Source organism: Arachis ipaensis, chromosome B5 (genome assembly GCF_059453495.1).
Source record: "Arachis ipaensis isolate K30076 ecotype BB chromosome B5, ASM5945349v1, whole genome shotgun sequence".
Taxonomy (NCBI): domain Eukaryota; kingdom Viridiplantae; phylum Streptophyta; class Magnoliopsida; order Fabales; family Fabaceae; genus Arachis; species Arachis ipaensis.
The window spans coordinates 87,449,493-87,459,782 of record NC_142440.1 but is presented as its reverse complement, the minus strand read 5'-3'; the positions used below and the strand labels follow the sequence as shown (position 1 = coordinate 87,459,782).

Here is a 10,290-nt window from a genome sequence, read left to right as displayed (position 1 = left end):
TTAAAAACTAATAAAAATATAATAAAAGTGACTAAAACATATTAAAAACTACCTAAAAACAATGCCAAAAAGCGTATAAGTTATCCGCTCATCATAGCTTTAGCACCCTCATGACGCTCATGGGACTAAAGTGCACTATTGCTCCTCTTACAAAGCTTATATAGAACTCATCTGCCCTATCATACCTGACTGCATTTGCATAAAATTCTCTCACAAGAGTTGCGTTTACTTTTGTGACTGGATCAGTAAGGAGCTCCCATCTTCTCTTTTCCACCTTCTCTGTGATTTTGGGGCACTCAGTTTTCTTGACTTGAAAGCCTAGCTAATATATGATCTCCTTATCAGCCATCCACCTGAATTTCAATGCATGGTAAAAGGTTCTAAATTTCTTCTCATCGAAAGGGCATTGCTCCATAAGCTCCTTCCCTTTTCTTCTTTTAGAGCTCGATGATGCCATGAGTGGCCTTTGATTTTGTATTTGTAAAAGTGTGGATGGTTGAAAGAGTGTAGCTAAGGGCGTGGGTGAGAGTGTTTTTGATGGAATAAGAGGTGTTGAAGCTATCAGCATTGGAATGTGAAAGGGTACGGACTAGGAACCACTTATATAGAAAAGTAATGAGTAAATGAATGGTGTGGATTGATGGTATAGTCTAATAATGAACGGATGAGGTTTAGCATGGGATGGGCACAAGGATCATCACTTTTATGATGGGGTTGGTTCGGTTTCCAAGTGTCTTATTCCTGCAATGTTGCATGGCAACATTTTCCATTATATTCCCTTTGAAGACATGTGTATAGTCCCCATTTTTGAAGTGGCTGAACCCTCCTTCTTCACTTGTCCCATCAATTTCTCTTTAATCCTTCCTTTAATTCCTATACAAGTCAAAGGAATAAAATTAATAACGTTGAAAGTTGGCGGCAAAATTAGAAAATGGGATAACTACTCTTTTAAAATTTTTGTTTTTAACTAACTAAGTCCTATTCATGAATGCAAACCAACTGACTATTTAACTGTCCATGTATGCAATATTGGTGACACCAAACTTAGTTTGTGGCCATGTGGTGTAAAAAGATTTGTTCATGGTTCTAAGAGTGACATGATATGAATTGAAATTATGTTCTCTTAGTGTGCCTTGAACACCAAACTTGTTCTTCACTATATGTTGCATACAAGGATTCATTTAAGTGTATGTCAAAGTTGATTTGGAATTCATGAACCTTGCATTATTAACTACTTTAAAAACATATAAAACATGGGTTGCCTTCCATGAAGCACTTCTTTAGCGTCTCTAGCTTGACGTTCTGCCTTTGTCAGGGTGGTTGGTAATGCTTTAAATCTTATCCTCTCGCAGTGAATCTATCTCCATTGGCTTCATTAAGGATCTCCACATGTTCTAAGGTGAGAATTCTGCTGATGGTGAAAACTTTAGGCAGCTGAGATGGGATGGTGGGGAGATGAGGTGGAATAGCTGAGAGATGAGCTGAGATCACTTTATCCCTGGAGAGAAATCCTCTGTAGGGATCTTCTTATTCCTCCATCCCCTTGGTGCCTTCTTCCTTGTTTCTTTTAACGCTACCCTGCTCTTTGTGGCCTCCTTTCTCAGGGAAATTTTGTTGCTGGTCTTATATGACTCTGGTGGATTTGGCTCCTCTTGGGTTTCCTTTAGCTGTTGCACCTTCTGACTGTTTTGTTTACCAACCAAAGGGATTTCAGGGTGTACTGTTTTTGCTTCGGTGCTTGTTTCTTTCACCAGTGCATCATTGTGATCTTCCCTTGGTTCCTTTTTTTCTTGATCTGCTTCTTGTGAGGGTTTGAAGACATTGAATGCGAGTTTTTCATCATGTATCCTCAGTATTAGCTCTCCTCACTCCACATCTATAAGCGCTCTGGCTATGGCTAGGAATGGTCATCCCAATATGATTGGATGGAGGTAACTCTCTTCCATTTCCAATATGACAAAGTCTGTGGGAAGGAAGTAGTTCCCAACCTTCACCAACACGTTTTCAACCACTCCTACTGCTTGTTTTTGAGTTTTGTCAGCCAGCCTGATGACTACGTCAGTGGGCATTAGCTTATTGATCTGCAGCTTCTTCATGAGGGATAGAGGCATTAAATTAATGCTTGCTCCCAGATCACAGAGTCCCTTATCAATTAGTGTTTCTCCTATGGCACAGGGGATGTGAAAAATCCCTAGATCCTTCCTTTTTGTAGGCAACTCTGGTTGAATGAGAACACTGCACTCCTTATTCATCACTATTGTTTGCCCTCCTTTGAGTGAGCTTTTCCTGGTCAGCAGCTCCTTCATACACTTAATGTATGAGGGCATTTGTTGGAGAGCCTTGATGAATGGTATGTTCACATGAAGGGATGCAAACATGTCGAGGAACTTTGAGTATATTCTCTTTTCTACACCACCCTTGAGTTTTTGGGGAAAAGGTGCATAGAGTTTCAGAATCTCCTTCTGTGTAGTTTTAGTTTCTTGGTGGCCCTCTTCTTGCTTCTCTGCTGAAGTATCTCCAGAGGATTCTAAGGGTTTGTTCAGCTCTTCCTCAGTCCCCTTATCACTTATAGTGACCATCTTGCATTCTTCCCATCTCACTTTCTTTGCTTTACCTCTCGGGTTTTTCTCTGTGTCACTTGGGAAACTGTCAGTAGGTTTGGGAATCTTCTCAGAGAGGTATCCCACTTGAAATTCCAGCCTCTTGATGGTGTCTCCCTAGTTTTTGATATTGGCTCGCACCTCCTCCTTGAACACCTTGTTATCGTGGATTTCGTTACATATGCCTTCAAGTAGAGTCTCGATTCTGGAGAGTCTATCTTCGAATGATGGTGAGTTGAGATTGGAGGTATGAGAAGGGCCATTTTGGTTTTGATATGGATGTTGAGAGGTATTGTTAGGTGGGTGCTAATATGATCTTTGTGTGGAATGTTGGTGAGCTGCATTGTTGTTGGGGTTGTGACGTCTCTGATCTTAGCCTTGATCTTGTTGATTTCCCCACCCAAAGTTCAGGTGGTTCCTCCAACCAGGATTATAAGTTTTGGAGTATGGATCATGGGTCTGCCTAGGTGAGTTCCCAATGTAGTTGGCTTGTTCCTGATCACCCTCTACCTCTGCGTTCACTCCTTCTTGAGCTGCTGATGAGGTGGTGACTGCTGCGACTTAGTTTCTTTCCATCTTCTTGGTAAGGTCAGCCAGCTGCTTGGTGATCATCTTGTTTTGAGCCAGCAGTGCATCCACATTGTTCAGCTCCATCACTCCTCCAGTATTGCCCCTTTCAGAAGCACAGAAGTAATCATTCTCAGCTACAGTCTCAATGACATCTATGGCTTCTTCAATGGTCTTCTTCTTGTTCAGAGATCCCTCGGATGAGTGGTCTACTACCTTCTTTGATTCATAAGAAAGACCCTCATAGAAAATATGTAACTGCACCCATTCATTGAACATGTCTGGTGGGCACCTTCTTGTCAAGTCCTTAAACCTCTCCCATGCTTCATAGAGAGTTTCACCATCTTGTTGCCTGAATGTTTGTACTTTAGCTCTCAACCTATTAATTATCTGAGGAGGGTAGAATCTCTCCAAGAATTTGTTCACCACATCTTCCTAGGTTGTTAAACTCTCCTTCGGGAAAGATTCCAGCCATTTAGATGCTTTGTCCTTGAGTGAAAAGGGGAATAAAAGCAATCTATAAGTGTCAGAATGAACACCATTAAACTTCACAGTATCACATATCCTTAGGAAGGTGGTGAGATGTTGATTGGGGTCTTCTTGGACACTTTCTCCGAATGAACAGTTGTTCTGAACAAGGGTGATGAGCTGGGGTTTTAGTTCAAAGTTATTGGCATGTATGGTTGGCTTTTGGATGCTACTTCCGCAATTTCTTGGGTTTGGATTGATGTAAGAGCCCAGTACTCTTCTCTCTTGCCCAGCATGATTTGCTGGTCCTTCTCTGACACGGTTGTGAGCCTCTTCTTTATGGTGGTTCTCCATATTCTCCTCCATGTTTGGTTCAAAATACTCCTCCTCTTCCTCAGCACCAACAACTCTCTTTCTTCTTGCTTCCCTCCTTAATCTAAGGAAGGTCCTCTCAGGTTTAGAATTAAATCACTCAAATGAAATTAAATCAAATAAAGAAAAATGCTCAATCTAGTTATCCACCAATTTAATAATTGTTGATACAAAATCAATCCCCGGCAACGGCGCCATAAACTTGATGCACGGAAACTTGTCTCTCAATAAATTTCCCTCGGCAAGTATACCGAATTGTCGTCAAGTAAAAACTCACAATAAAGTGAGGTCGAATCCCACAGGAATTGATTGGTCAAGCAACTTTAATCAGAAGAATGTTCTAGTTGAGCTAAGCAGAAATTTAGTTGAGATTTGCAGAAAATTAAATGGCGGGAAAGTAAATAACAGAAAAGGTAATTGCTGGAAGTAAATGGCAGAATGTAAATGATGGAAAGTAAATTGCAGAATCTTAAACGGGGGTTTGGGGAAATGAACATAAAAGTAAATGACAGAAAGTAAAGAGAATGGGTAAGATCAGAAATGGGGGATTCATTGGGCTCAGGAGATGTTGTATTCTCCGGATCAAATTTATTCTTATCTCTTCCTCAATCAGTGCATTCATTGATCTCCTTGGCAATCTTAAGTGATTGGATTCCAATTCCTTGGTAATTCAATCTCTCAAATCTTGATCAATAGCCAATTCCTTGGTCTAATTGCTCATGAGAAGAGATGAAGTATGGTCACTGATTATACCACATGTATTCCCAAATCAAAGTGTTGGTAGGATTATATGTCACTATATCCATCCAAACCCCAATTTGGTCCAACATGAGAAAGCATTTCTAGCATGATCTCTTCATTCCTCTTCCAAGGTTCCGAAGAGATCCAAGTATGAATAGCTTCTTTTCCAAGACAACTACCCAATTGGATGAAGATTGAAAGCCTTCTAGTAAAATCAAGAGAAAAGAAAGAAGAAGAATAATGAAAACTATTATTGATCCATCAAATTACAACAGAGCTCTCTAACCCAATGAAAAGGGGTTTAGTTGTTCATAGCTCTGGAAATGAAAGAAGAATGCATTGTCTAATTAACTAGAAATTACAGAGAAAGTAAAGTATACAGAGTGTAATTCTCCAAAATGCACAGCTCCCTTTCTAGTTCAAAACTATTCTTATATATACTATTCTTCTGATCTTCTAGTTGGCTCTTCAAGTCTTGGATATGGGCCTTTGATCTTGAGTTGAAGTAGTTATAGTCTTTAGTGGGCTCAGCTTTGCTTGCAGAAAAGTGTGAGTTAGGCATGGATGTTAGTTAGGATGTTAGTGGTGTTAACGTTAAGTTAAAATGTGGGTTCGAGAACGTTAGTGACGATCACCTTTTCCACTAACATTCCAAACCAAAATGATCCACGTTAACTTCAACGTTAGTGGCATTAACGTGACCACTAACGTTGCCTCTTGGTCCTTCGCAAACGTTATTGGCATTCACCTTTTCTAATAACGTTGCTAATTGCCTCTTTTTCCCACGTTAGAGTTCACGTTAGTATAACTAACGTGACCCTTAACATGGGCATGCCTAAGCTTCGAGAGCGTTAGTGACACTTACCTTTGTCACTAATGCTCCAAACGCCCCTCCTTCCCACGTTAGAGTTCACATTAATTAGATTAACGTTGCCACTTAACCTGGCTAAGTTTGCCATTTTGGGGCGTTAGTGGCATTCACTTTTACCACTAACGTTGGAGCTCCCTTTTTCCTCCACGTTAGCTACCACGTTAATGTAATTAACGTGGCAACTAACGTGGGCTATGATGGCTTCGAAGGCATTATTGGCGATCACTTTTCTCATTAACGCTACAAGCTTATGCCCATTCCATGTTAGTGGTCACGTTAATTAGATTAGCATGGCTACTAACGTGGCTCTTACTTGCTTCCTTTGTCCTGAAATCAAGCAAATAAAGTGCATCAAAGCTCTATTCCAAGTCATGAGATTATGCATTATCCAATTTGTCATTCAATTCATGCATAATTCTCATGAAATCATGTAAAGTTCACCATGTTTGCTTGAATCAAGATGTAAGTGTATTTCTACCCAAAACTTGCTTATTTACTAAGAAAATGCATGAAACTACCCTAAAATAGTAAAGAAAAGGTCAGTGAAACTAGCCAAAATGCCCTGGCATCACCTCCTCGTCGGTGGCTTGTTAGAGGCTTTCTCTTTACCCTTCGTGGTGGCCATCCTGAAAAGGTGGAAAAAAAAGGAACATGAAATCAAATAGCTAGAACTGGGAGGAGGAAATTACAAGTGATAATCAATGCCAAGGTAAAGAAGAATGTCGTAAATACATGGTCGCGATTCCATGTAATTAGGACATCAATGGAAATAAAGCATGATAAATTAAGACAATTAGATGCAAGATGTTTATTAGCATGCTGGCAAAGGCATGAGTAGCGTAGATCAAGCATTAAGAGCTTAATTTGATTATCTAATGTAACAAACTAATAATCACGTTTGTATTGACAATTATATTTAATCAATAAAAGATTTCAAGGGTTTTGTGAAAAATAAGTCGTCGAGTAGAAGAATAGAATAATTAATAATTCACAATGCCATAGGGGCTTTTCACAAACACTTGGTATGCATGTAAAAGATGTTAGGGAAAGTATGAAATCCAATATGCATGTAACCTAAAAATTAGTATTAATTGTCAAATCATAGAAGAAGAAAGAAAAAGAAAAAGAAACCATAGATAATGAAATTAAAAGAAAAATAAAGAAGAAGGAAACATATATTAAAGTAATAATGAAAGGGTAAAAGGGGAAGAAGAAAAGAACCTGGATGAAGAAGATGAAGAAGGGAAGAAGAAAGTAATAGAAAGTAAGAAAGAATAAGGAAGAAGAAAGAAAGAAGGAGGAAATAATAGGATTGATAAGAATTAGGATTGGGAGAGAATTAGGATTTGGGAGGGAGAAAGAAGGAAAACTGGCGGCGCTGGGATTTAGTGGTGCGGTGCAACCGACGCGCATGCGTACTACGTGCGTCAATGTGGGTTGCGTGAAAGGAGGGGGACGTGGATATTTTATACGCTTTTTGGGGGTATTTTCATATAGTTTTTAGTAGGATTTAGCTACTTTTTAGTATATTTTTATTAGCTTTTATGCAAAAATCACATTTTCAGACTTTACTATGAGTTTGTGTGTTTTTCTGTGATTTCAAGTATTTTCTGGCTGAAATTGAGGGACCCGAGCAAAAATCTGATTCAGAGGCTGAAAAAGGACTGCAGATGCTGTTGGATTCTGACCTTCCTGCACTCGAAATTGATTTTTTGGAGCTACAGAAACCCAATTGTCACGCTCTTAATTCCGTTGGAAAGTAGACATCCAGGGCTTTCCAGCAATATATAATAGTCCATACTTTGCCCGAGTTTTGACAACGCAAACTGGCGTTTAAACGCCAACTTCCTACCCTATTCTGAAGTTAAACGCCAGAAACAGGTTACAAACCAGAGTTAAACGCCACAAACAGGCTGCAACCTGGTGTTTAACTCCAAGAGAAGCCTCTATACGTGTAAAGCTCAATGCTCAGCCCAAGCACACACCAAGTGGGCCCCGGAAGTGGATTTCTGCACTATCTATCTTAGTTTACTCATTTTCTGTAAACCTAGGTCACTAGTTTAGTATAAAAACTACTTTTAGAGACTTACTATGGACCTCATGACCTTTTACATCAGAACTTGTATCTTCTACAGCATGAGTCTCGAAACCCCATGGTTGGGGGTGAGGAGCTCTACTGTGTTTCGATGGATTAATGCAATTACTACTGTTTCTCATTCAATCACGCTTGTTTCTATTCTAAGATATTCATTCGCACTTTAATATGATAAATGTGATGATCCGTGACACTCATCACCATTCTCAACCTATGAACACGTGCCTGACAACCGCTTCCGTTCTACCTTAGGTTGAATGTATATCTCTTGGATACCTGGTTCACGGGTTTGACTAACTCTCCTGACAATAGAACATTTAAATCTGTGAGATCAGAGTCTTCGTGGTATAAGCTAGAATCAATTGACAGCATTCCTGAGATCCGAAAAGTCTAAACCTTGTCTGTGGTATTCCGAGTAGGATCCAGGAAGGGATGACTGTGACGAGCTTCAAACTCATGAATGCTGGGCGCAGTGACAGTGTGCAAAAGGATCAATGGATCCTATTCCAACATTAGTGAGAACCAACAAATTATTAGCCATGTACATGGACCCTTTTCACTGAGAGGATGGCTGGTAGCCATTGACAACGGTGATCCACCAACATACAGCTTGCCATGGAAGGAGACCTGCGTGCGTGAAGAAGAAGACAGTGGGAAAGCAGAGATTCAAAAGACAGAGCATCTCCAAAACCTCAACCTCTTCTCCATTACTGCATAACAAGTATTATTTATTTTATGTTATTTACTCTTCAGAAACCCAACCACTTTTATTACTAATTTCCTGACTAAGAGTTACAAAATAACCATAGCTTGCTTCAAGTCGACAATCTCCGTGGGATCGACCCTTACTTACGTAAGGTATTACTTGGACGACCCAGTGCACTTGCTGGTTAGTTGTGCGGGATTGCAAAAGTGTGATTTCGTGCACCAAGTTTTTGGCGCCGTTGACGGGGATTGTTCGAGTTTGGGTAACTGACGGTTTATTTTGTTGCTTAGATTAGGAAAAATTTTCCTTTTTAGTTTAGAGTCATAAAAATTGCATCTTCTATTATTATTTTTTGGTTAAAGTTCTAAAATCCTTATTTTCTTTTCTAAAATTTTTTGAAAATTTTTATAAACTAATAATTGAGTTTTTCTGTTTGAGTTTAGTTTCATATTTTAAGTTTGGTGTCCCTTGTGTTTCTGTTTTCTTAAAAAAAAAATTTTCAAAAGTTCTTCTTAGCGTTCATCGTGATATTCAAAGTTTTTCTGTTTGTTTTCTTTGTTTTGATCTAAAAATTTTAAGTTTGGTGTCATTTTTACTGTTTTTCTATTTCTTCATTAAATTCAAAAATATCTTTTCTTTTTATTTTAATTAATTTTCAAATTTTTCTTTAAAAATTCAGATTTTTATTTTAAAACTTTTTATTCTATCTTATCTTTGTTTTGAAATTTCAAAATTCAAAATCTTTTTCAAAAATCATATCAAAAGTTTTTCAAATCTTCTCAATTAAGTAATTATTTTAGTTTTCAATTTTTTTTCTCTTCATTTTTGAAATTTATATTTTAATCTCTAATTATTTTATTTTATCTTATTATTTTTATTTATTATTAATTATTCGGTTTGTTTCTACTTAAATAAAATAAAAACAAAAATATATTTTATTTGCAATTCATATCAATTCCCTTTTACCCCATCATGGACCTAACTGGAAATGAACAGTCCAGAAGGACTCTGGGGTCATATGATAACCCCATTACTGCTGCATATGGGAGTAACATCTGTATACCACCCATCAAAGCAAGTAGTTTTGAGCTAAATCCTCAGCTCATTGTTATGGTGCAGTAAAATTGCCAGTTTTCCGGTCTTCCACAGGAAGAACCTACTGAGTTTCTATTTGCCGTAAAAGATCAAGCTAAGAAGTGGTTAAATAACCAACCTACAACAAGCATAAGAACATGGAAACAATTATCAAACAAATTTCTAAATCAATATTTCCCTCCAAAAAGGATGACACAGCTAAGGCTGGATATCCAAGGTTTTAAACAAGAGGATGATGAATCCCTTTATAACGCCTGAGAGAGGTACAGAGGGATGCTAAGGAAATGCCCCTCTGAATTATTTTCAGAGTGGGTGCAGTCAGACATCTTCTACTACGGGCTTACAGAAAAAGCTCAGATATCTCTAGACCACTCAGCTGGTGGATCTATACACATGAGAAAGAATATTGAAGAGGCTCAAGAGCTTATTGATACAGTTGCCAGAAATCAGCATCTGTACATAAGTAGTGAGTCCTCCATGAAAGAAGAAGCTAAGGCAGTATCAACTGACTTTAGTCCTCAGGAACAACTTGCTGAACTCAATCAACAATTATCTTCTATAACAAGGCAGTTAGCAGAATTTAAGGAGATGCTACAAGAAACCAAAAATGCTAACAAGGATATGGAATCACAATTGAATCAGACAAAACAGCAGTTATCAAAATAGATAACAGAAGAGTGCTAAGTAGTTCAATTAAGAAGTGGAAAAACATTGAATACCTCAACTCAAAGCAGCAGAAAGCCAAGAAAAGAACAGCTGACAGAAGATGAGCATC

At 38.4% G+C, this 10,290-nt stretch overlaps 1 non-coding gene across 1 annotated transcript; it reads left to right on the top strand.

The window, feature by feature from the left end:
* The first annotated feature begins 3,444 nt into the window (after window positions 1-3,444).
* Window positions 3,445-3,548, top strand: LOC148564870 (small nucleolar RNA R71). Its single transcript, XR_015885152.1, has one exon. It is a non-coding gene; the product is annotated as a small nucleolar RNA R71 (small nucleolar RNA).
* The last annotated feature ends 6,742 nt before the right edge of the window (window positions 3,549-10,290 follow it).